Source organism: Mus pahari, unplaced genomic scaffold (assembly GCF_900095145.1).
Source record: "Mus pahari unplaced genomic scaffold, PAHARI_EIJ_v1.1 scaffold_8295_1, whole genome shotgun sequence".
NCBI classification, from domain to species: Eukaryota; Metazoa; Chordata; class Mammalia; order Rodentia; family Muridae; genus Mus; species Mus pahari.
This window is the reverse complement of record NW_018393777.1, coordinates 6,014-16,212: the sequence shown is the minus strand read 5'-3', so window position 1 is coordinate 16,212 and position 10,199 is coordinate 6,014.

Below are 10,199 nucleotides of genomic sequence, written 5' to 3'. Positions count from 1 at the left end.
ATCTTCTGCTACATATGCAGCTAGAAACAGGAGCTCTAGGGGTACTGGTTAGTTCATATTGATGTTCCACCTATAGGGTTGTAGACCCCTTGAGCTCCTTGGGTACTTTCTCTAGTTCCTCCATTGGAGGCCCTGTGTTTCATCAGATACTGACTGTGATCATCCACTTCTGTGTTTTCCAGGCTTGTCATAGCCTCACAAGAGACAGCTATATCAGGATACTTTCAGCAAAATCTTGCTGGTATATGCAATAGAGTCTATGTTTGTTATCTCATTGTACAAAGCTCAAATCCAAGGGGATCAATGACTTCTACATAAAACAAGATATGTTGAATCTAATAGAAGAGAAAGTAGAAAAGAACCTCAAACATATGGGCCCAGGGAAAAATTTCCAGCCAGAACACCAATGGCTCATGTTCTAAGATCAAAAATTGGAAAATGAAATTGAAGAGCTTCTGAAAAGCAAAGGACACTGGAAATAGGACAAAAGGACAATCCACAGATTGGGAATGGCTGAGAAACACCTGAAAAAATGTTCAACATCCTTAGCCATCAGGGAAATGCAAATCAAAACAACCCTGAGATTCCATCTCAAACCAGTCAGAATGTCTAAGAACAAAAACTCAGGTGACAACAGATGCTGATGAGGATGTGGAGAAAGGGGAACACTCCTCCATTGTTGGTGAGATTGCAAACTTGTACAATCACTCTCGAAATCAATCTGACAGTTATTCAGAAAATTGGACATAGTAATACCTGAGGACTCACATATACTACTTCTGGGCATTATCCCCAAAAGATGCTCTAACATATAACAAGGACATATGCTTCACTATGTTCATAGCAGCCTTAATTCCAAATGTCCCTCAACAGAGGAATCGATACAGAAAATGTGGTATATTTACACAATGTTGTACTACTCAGCTATTAAAACCAATCACTTCATGAAATTTTCAGGAGAATGAATGGAAGTTGATCCTGAGTGAGGTAACCCAATCACAAAAGAACACACATGGTATTTACTCACTGATAAGTGGACATTAACCAAAAAATAAAAAATTAAAAAAAAAAAGGCTCAGAATGCCAACGATAGTATACCCAGACCATATGAAACCCAAGAAGAAGGAAGACAAAAATGTGGTAAAGTACTTCTCAAAAGGGGTAAGAAAATGATTGTGGGAAGGAGCAAAAGGGAGGAGTCTGGAAAGGAGAGAGGAAAGGCAGGATCAGGGGTAAGAGGAGATACAGGGAGAAGTATAAAGGGTCAGGAGGTGTATAGCAGTCAGGGATGGAGAACTGGGGGTAGCTACTAGAAAGTCCCAGATGCCAGGGAAGCAAGAGGTTTCTAGGACCCAATAGGGATAACGTTAGCTGACAGACCCAACAAAGGGGAGGGAAAACCTGTAGAGAACGTATCCAGTGGATCGGCACAGCCCTGGGTTGAGGGATGGGGCCAATCACCCACCTCAAAAAAATTAATCTGGATTTTCTCTTGTCAAAAGGAAACACAGGGAAAAAGAGGGGAGCAGATCCTGAAGGAAAGGCCATTCAGAGACTGCCTCACCTAGGTATTCATCCCATCTGCAGACACCAAACCCAGACACCATTTTTGCAGCCAAGAAGTGCTTGCTAACAGGAGCCTGGAATAGCTGTCCTCAGAGGCTGTGCCAAAGCCTAACCAGTATAGATACTGCAGCACACAGACAACAATCTGATTAAGCACAGTGACCTCAGTGGAGGAGTTAGGGAAAGAACTGAAGGGTCTGAGTGGGTTTGAAACCCCATAAGAAGAACAACAATATCAACCAGCCAATCCCTCCCTCCCCTAATCTCCCAGGGACTAAACCACCAACCAAAGTATACACATGGAGGGACCCATGGCTCCAGCCAAATATGTAGCAGAGGATTACCTTATCTGGCATCAAAGGGAGGGGAGCCTGCTGGTCCTGTAGGCTCAATTTCCCAAAATAGGGGAATACTAGGGTGGTGAGGTGGGAGAGGGTAGATGGTTGGGGAAGCACCCTCAAAGAAGCAGAAGGGAAGGGGTAGTGGATAGGTGGTTTAACTGGGAAGGAGAATAACATTTGGAATGAAAATAAATAAAATAATAAAAAATAGGGTACACAGATAACCAGAGAACTCTCAACAAAGGAATCTCCAATGATCAGGAAGCACTTAAATAAATGTTTGAAGTCCTTGTCATCAGAGAAATGCAAATCAAAATAACTGAGATTCACCTTACACCCATCAGAAAAGCTAAGATTAAAAACTCATGGGACATCTTGACAAGAATGTGGAGAATGGGGAACAATTCTCCATTGCTGGTGGGAGTGCAAATTTTTACAACTACTCTGGAAATCAGTCTGATACTGTCTCAGAAAATTGGAAATATTTCTACCTGAATATCCAGCTATATCACTCCTGTGAATATACCCAAATAATGTTCCAACATCCAACAAGGCCATTTACTCCACTATGTGCATACCAGATGTAATCATAATAGCCAGAAACTAGAAACATCCTAGATATTCCTCAACTTAAGAATGGATAAAGAATATGTGGTACATGTACTCAATGGAATATGATTCAGCTCTGAAAAAAAGAGGACATCATGAATTTTTCAGACAAATGGATGGAACTAGAAAATATCCCCAGTCAAGTAATGCAGACCCAAAAGACATACATGGTATGAACTTACTTATAACTGGATATTAGCCACAAAGTATAGGATAGCCACTCTACAATCCACATACCTAAAAAAGCTAAACAGAAAGCCCCAAGAGAGGATGCTTGAGTCTCATTTAGAAGAGGGAATAAACCAGTCATAGGAGGCAGATGGAAAGAGATAGCTGTGTGGGAGAGGGAATGGAAAAGGGAATTGGTGGGTTGGTGATTGGGTAAGAGGAGAGGAGGCCAGAGGGCCAGGAGAGTGAATAAAGATCAAAGGGATGGAAGAGTGTGGGGGTGGGGGTGCATCTCTAGGATGTGTTAGAGACCTAGGGTGGAAGAAACTCCCAGGAGTCTATGGGGTTGACTTTGGCAGAGACTCATAGCAATGGTGATATGAAACCTGAAGTGGCCACCTCCTCTAGCCATGTAGGAACCACAGTGTAGGGATAAGGACACCAATTCACAAAAATTTGACCCCAAATTTGTCCTGTCTACAAGGAAGGCAATGAAAAGATGGGCTGACTGAAGTGATGGCCAAACAGTAAGTGGCCCAACGTGAAACACGTCCCACAGGCAAGTACCAATCCCTGACATGATTAATGATACTTTGGCATGCTTGCAGACAGGAGGCTAGCATGACTGTCCTCTGAGAGTTTCAACCTAGCACCTGACTGAAACAGATTCAGAGAGACACAGCCATACATTGAATGGAGCACTGGGACGCTTATGGAGAATTTGGGGGAAGGATTGAGGGTCCAGAAGTGGATAGGAACTCCACAGGAAGACCAATGATGTCAACTAATCGGGGCCCTTTAGGGCTCTCAGAGACTGAACCACCAACCAAAGGACATACTCCACCTGAACCTAGACACCCACTTTCCCACATGTGTAGTGGATGTACACCTCCATCTTATGTTATTCACCTAGCAACTGAAGCATGGATGTCCTTAAAGCTGTTGCTTGCATGTAGAATCCATTCCCTTTTTGTCTGGACTCAGTGGGAGCCCTGTAGAGGCTTGATATGATAAGATGTGGGGACACATCATCAGCCACCAAACCCAGATACTATTGTACATGCCAGCTGTTGCAGCCTCCCAGACCTCTGCAGCCACTGCTCTACACCACCTGGGGTGGTTTTAGCCAGGCTGGTTCCTTGTTTACACCTGCCACTGCCCTCCAGAACAATAGCCTCATGGCAGATGCCACTCCCTTCTGATAAGCGCCTAGATTCTCCAGAGACAGCATCCTGAAGACCCGCCTACCTACTCCCTCCTGTACTGCAGGCCCCAAGATTGGATCTGGGGGAAAGGGTTTTTCCCATGCCTTATAAAGGTACTTCATTAAACATTGGGCTTTGATCAGGATTTCTTGTCTTAGCCTGCTTATTTTTCCACCATCTTTTTCCTTCCCCAGCTTGCCTTCCAGGATGAACCCTGTTCGGTTCAGAGTGTGACTGCGGGTGGTCGAACTCAAGTGGTGCCTCGAACAGGGACCTGGAAACAGTGGAATACAACTGAGGGATCGCTGTCTATGTGTGGTGGAGCTCCACAGAAGAAAAAAGAAGAAGGTTGTATCATGCACCCCGAGAAACAGGTATTCATGCTAGTACAGGTTCTAAACCTCATCCTTTTAAAATTGTTTTAGGCACGATACAGGCTAAGCTGGTATTGTGCTGACCCTATGCAAGGCCACTTAGGGATGACAGTGGAAAATGGGAAAAGAAAATTCTAAACAGGCTTTTGTCTGCAGTCTTCAAGAACTGCTTCAGGCAGGAGGAATAAGGGTTTAAGGGCCCACAGCCCTAAGAACTGTTTCAGGTTTAAAGAAAAGGTGTTGAAAGAATTTTTGTGGAGCAGGTGGACTCTTGCTGCCCATGGTTAAGAGAGGAAAAATTCTAGACAAGAGAACCTGGAAGAGAGATATCATGAGAGAGGGAAAATGGATTTTAATAATCTCCTAGGGACAGACTGAAATCCAGAGACATCTGGCTTTCACTCTGGCCCCTACAGGAGAAGTTTTCTACCTTCTATGTATTGTCTATGTTTGGTGCACCAATCTTCCACGTGTCAGTTCATGTATTTTTTTGTTTCATTGTCTGAATGAGTGACTGTTCTGTGTTTGATGTTGGAAAATACAAATGGGTAAAACTTTATCTGCTAATTTAGCCTCAGTTTGCACAGCGGAGCTGGAGAGGCCCACAGCTTAGCCAAGAATCAAACACAGCAGGAGAGCCCCTGCAGAGAAACTGTCTTTAAGAGAGTCTTTGAACTCTTAGTTTTAAAGCAAAACAGCTAATAGTTGGTTTTTTTCCTAAAACACATTCTCATGATTAGAGTGTTTTGCAAGTCACAAGTGCCTTTTATCTTAAAATTATAGCTAAAAAAGGTAAAATTCTGTGGTCTAAATTTATAATTCATGTAGCTGCTTCATTTGGTTTTTGACTTGCCTTAAGGGTATAAAAATGCTCCTCATGGCTTATAAGCTCTGCATAGCTTATAAGTTATTGGCATTAATTAAAAGGTTATAACGTTGGTAACAAAAGGGTTAGCCTTAATATGGTAACTCAGGGTTGGAGTCATCTTAAACACATGGCATAAAGCAGGCCAAAAAACTAGGCCTCTAGGAAAACTTCTAATAGAGATAATTTTTAACGTGACTCTTATCCTGAAAGGAAGACTTAGGGATAAGATTTAAAACAATGTCTTTTTAATAATGCATTTAAATTTGCAGCCATACATTCATAGGTATAAATTGGCAGCCAAACTTTGTAATGCGATAGTGATGTTTCCAACATTAATTTCAAAGATGATAAAGTTTTAAAATTGGGTTTTGCTTTCCCAAAGTTGCAGATATATTCTAATATTACAAAAGAACTTAAATTCTAAAAACCTGTCCTCACTATAAGAGGGACAAAGCTCAGAACAACCTTGGCAAGGTCTGTGTGGCTTTCCTTTGTTTTGCAAGCCGTGCCTGAGGAAGTCCTTGGGACCTCACCTCTCTCTGCCTTCAGGGAGATTTACCCAGGTGTTGTTCATAATAAAGTTTTAATTCAAATTTATAAGAGGTCAATCAGACATTACAAGATGGCTTGCCTACCTTATATAAAATTATTTAAGAGTTTGTTTTTTCCTTGATAATTGTAAAGGGTTTGCTTCTGGTGAACTGGTGATCACTGGAAAGTTTTGTCTCTAAATATGGCTTATACAGCTTACATTATGTAGGAATAATTTTTATTGTCTCTGCTTCAATACGAGAAGCTAAGAGTTTAAATCTTTCAGTGTGGAAAGTATTAGCTAAGGCCTCTAAAGGAAAGCTTACCTCAAATCTTGCTCTCACGCAAGGAGCCTTAAGGTTCTGGGGAGTAATTTGTTCCATAAGATTCAGAGGCCATATCTTTTTAATATTTAAGGTTTTAGCTATAGTAGAAAATTGTGATATAGAAAATTTAAGAGCAAAAATTTGATTTGCTTCAAAATGTTTATTTTCCAAAGCTTCCAAGAGATGTTAATGGGCTAGGACCTTACTGTAAGGCCTTCCAGTGATTTGAACCTTTGAATATTATCTCGAGACACACAAATTAATTGATAAAAAAACAAAAGGCTTTGCAGAATATAAAGGAAGCATTTATAATTGTTATCAATTATAATCATTGATAACTAAATAATAGCTGCTTATATTAGTTATGGTTATCAAGTGCCCACAGCAATTGTTTGGCAAGAGAAGGAATTAAGGTAAAATCATTTTTCTTCTCTAAGTAAAGTTTTAACATCCTATTGTAAGGGTACTGTGGTACTAATTAAAAATTTAAAAATTCCCTTTTCCAAACAACAATCAGATTGGTTATTGCAGAATACTAATATTTAGCCTACTGCATACCATCATTTTTAGATAAAATTGACAATCATCCTAAAGATAAAAACTTGCTTTTATGCATGCATTTGTATCTTCTATAAATTCATGCATGCATACACCCCCTTTTACTGTATTTAGAAGCAGCTTTTTATAAAGGAAAGTATATGTGAATTGGATCACATGTTTATTCCTTTTAGTTTCCACTTGCTTCAGCACAGATGATTAAACTGGGTGCTGTAGATAGTGTTTTAAAATGTTAAATAATCAAGTTTTAAATTATATATTAATAGTTAATATATCTCAGAGTTTAAAATTGCTCAAAAATTGTTCATCTCTCAAATACTATATTTCTCAAATTGTCACAAATTTACAATTGTTTATGATTTATACATATACAACTCATAAGAAAAAATGCTGTTCTTTTAAAAAGAATGGTCCTTGGACATTTAAGTAATTGTCCTAGCCTGCCTGGACAAGACCTCTTAAAGCAATGCCATGCTAAATTTATACCAGGCAGATTTTAAACCTTACATAAAAATAATTGGCCATACAATCTTGTTCTTTACATTCAAAATAGTAAAGGCTTAGATAATATTTTGGTATTTTCAGAGAATGTGCACATCAAATTGTAAAAATTTGTTCTCAGTGTCCTCAGCTTCTACCTATTCCACATAATGGTGTTAATTCTTGAGGACTTAATCAACTACTGCAAATGGATAGTCTTATTTCTGACTAATAAATAAATAAAATATGCACTTGTGACTACTGATACCTTTTCAAGCCTTCTGCTCTATAAGAAAAACAACTAAAAGTATAAGTTAACCATTGCTTATATTAAAAATTCTTTATATACTTGTTGTTACAAATTAAATTTAAACAGATATTTGAACTGGCTATAACAGTCAAGTATTTCAGATGTGTTGTCAACAATTTTTTTTTAAGATTTATTTATTTATTATATGTAAGTTCACTGTAGCTGTCTTCAGACACTCCAGAAGAGGGCGTCAGATCTTGTTACGGATGGTTATGAGCCACCATGTGGTTGCTGGGATTTGAACTCCGGACCTTCAGAAGAGCAGTCGGGTGCTCTTACCCACTGAGCCATCTCACCAGCCCAAATAAATGAATCTTAAGGCTGATCTCAAACTACATATTATGACTGTTTGGAAAATATGAATTTGACTACAGAAAAACTATTTTCTGTCCATTTTGAAACTATGTGTCTTTAACACTTCTGAAAGCAACCAAATTCAATAATATTATTTTTCAGAACGGATTCTATAGTGTATTCTTTGTTAATTAAAAGCAGAATTCTAAACAGTAAGGAACAATTCACAGTCATTATTTTTAACTGTCTCCTTTTTTCCCAGAGCTTCCTAAATAGAACCGATAAACCAGTTTGTAGTCCCTTGCACTTAAAACTCTGCAGGAAATTCTGCTTCATCTACAAGGTACCAAAAGCAGGAGCATCATCAAGTGTATGACTGATCACCTTTGTTTCTTTACTGGGCTGATTAACAAGTCAAGTCCCCACTTCCTTCTCACCCTCTCTCTGGACACCATGATATTGCCCTCTGGGATCCAACCCAGGCCTTGTGGGCACTGGACAAGCACACCTCTGCTAACCTTTGTGCCTAACCCAGCCTGTGAGCCTTGGCAAAGCTTGTAAAAAGCTTTTCTGATGAGAAAGATTGCTGACACAACCAGAAGGAATGTTACTGTTGACAGGGGCTCCTCTTGCTGCATTAAATAATTTCCCATATCTTTGCTGTCCAGATCTGACGTCTGCTGTGCAATTTCCATCACAATATACCGTGTTGTCAACAATTTAATGTTACCCAATCACTGAGACTTTTTATAATTCTCAGACAAGGTATTGTGGAACTTTGAAAACTTTACCCTTTTAACAAAGAAAAGGAGGGATTATCCCTGTGCACAATATTTAAATCTAATTTTTATTTTTAAAATTTTAAAATTCAGATGTCAAAGAACTTACTAAATGCCTTATAGTATCTTAAAACTAGACATACTCATGTCTAGGCAAAATAAAAAGGATCTACTTATTGACATATGGCTTGATCCTAAATAGTTACCCTTATAGGGAAGAGGGAAAGCTTGTGTTTTCTCCACAGAATGCTGCAGAAGCATGACAACTTCCAATAAGGTTTGTATGCCAAACGGACCTGTGAGTTAGCTGAGTGTCCTAACAGTGGTGACAAGAAAGCTGATTTGGGATTATGTTTTTGACCCTCCCTTGCTTGCTTGCCTTTGTCCCAGATTGGACAAGCTAAGCTGCCTTGCTTCAAGTTTTTAACTTTTGGAATACAGAACTTTAGAGATTGTGAAATCTGACTTAAAAAGATCAGTCATAAGGAGGAGTTATACTGATTCTTCTCTTTCCTTCAATGTGACCAGTTACTCTAAACTCAATCTTGTACTGGTCTAGTAATAATTCTAATATTAAAGATTCCTAATGAAGGTAGCTAAAAACCTTGATTACCTAGCAGAGTTAATCAGGAGCTCAGCCTTCGCTTACAGAGGATTTATAGCAGTTCTGTGATTCTCAAAGCTGCTTCCCCCACACCTGAAAGCTATTGTCTAGCCTGATCATTGCTAATTTGCAACTGAATAGAGTACCTGGCCTTTCCAACAGAAGTATTTTTATCCTGTTTCTTTACAACTGTCTTGGCTTTGTGTCTCAAGCCGGTCAGCTAACACCCTACAGCTGGTCTACAGCCAGCATTCAGCTTCACCTTCAACAAAAGAGCAGTGGCAGAAAATTCTTCGATCTGAAAGAGTTATCAAATATACATTGTGGCCTCGGTCTGAATTGGGGAATAGGTGTGCTATGAGGGCCAGACAGTCAATGATGGGCAACCAGATTTCAGAGTTATTCAATCTAAGACAGAGGTATATGTCAAGAGGCTGTGGTTTATTGATAATATTCCACAGAGCCATCTGTCCTCAGGAAATGGAGTGAAGAGGGGACAGGACAGAATTCAACGCTGTTTTATTGTTGCTGTTTTGTTTTGTTTTTTAATATGGTGGATTGCACTGACAGATTTTCAAATGTTGAGACATTCCTCCATTTTTACGATGAAGACTACTTGAACATGTTGGATGGTATTTTTGATGTGTTTTTCGATTCAGTTTGCTGCTATTTTGTTGGTTATTTCTCCATCAATGTTAATGAGAGAAATTGGTCTGAAATACATTTTTGTTGTTGAATCTTTGTATGGTTTTGGGTATTAGATTAAATGTGGCCTCATAAAAATGAAATTGGCGATCTTTGCTCTGGTGTACTGCCGGGGAGAGGGCAGATTGGAGAAGTGTCACAGCTTCTGGGAAGGATCCCATTTTTGGTTCCAGTCATCTGGCACCTTTCCTGCCCAAGGAGGGGTGTCTGCCCAGGAGGAGTCTCAAGGCCTGAGCCAGATGGTGAGCCATCTTTGCTCCGGTGCACTGCCGGGGAGAGGGCGGATTGGAGAAGCATCACAGCTTCAAGGAAGGATCCCAATTCTGGTTCCAGTCATCCGGCACCTTTCCCGCCCGAGGAGGGGTGTCTGCCCGGGAGCAGTCTCCTGGCCTGAACTATCATCCTGCACCTTTCCTGCCCGAGGAGGGGTGTCGGCCTGGGAGGAGTCTCAAGACCTGAAACTTCACCCTGCACCTTTCCT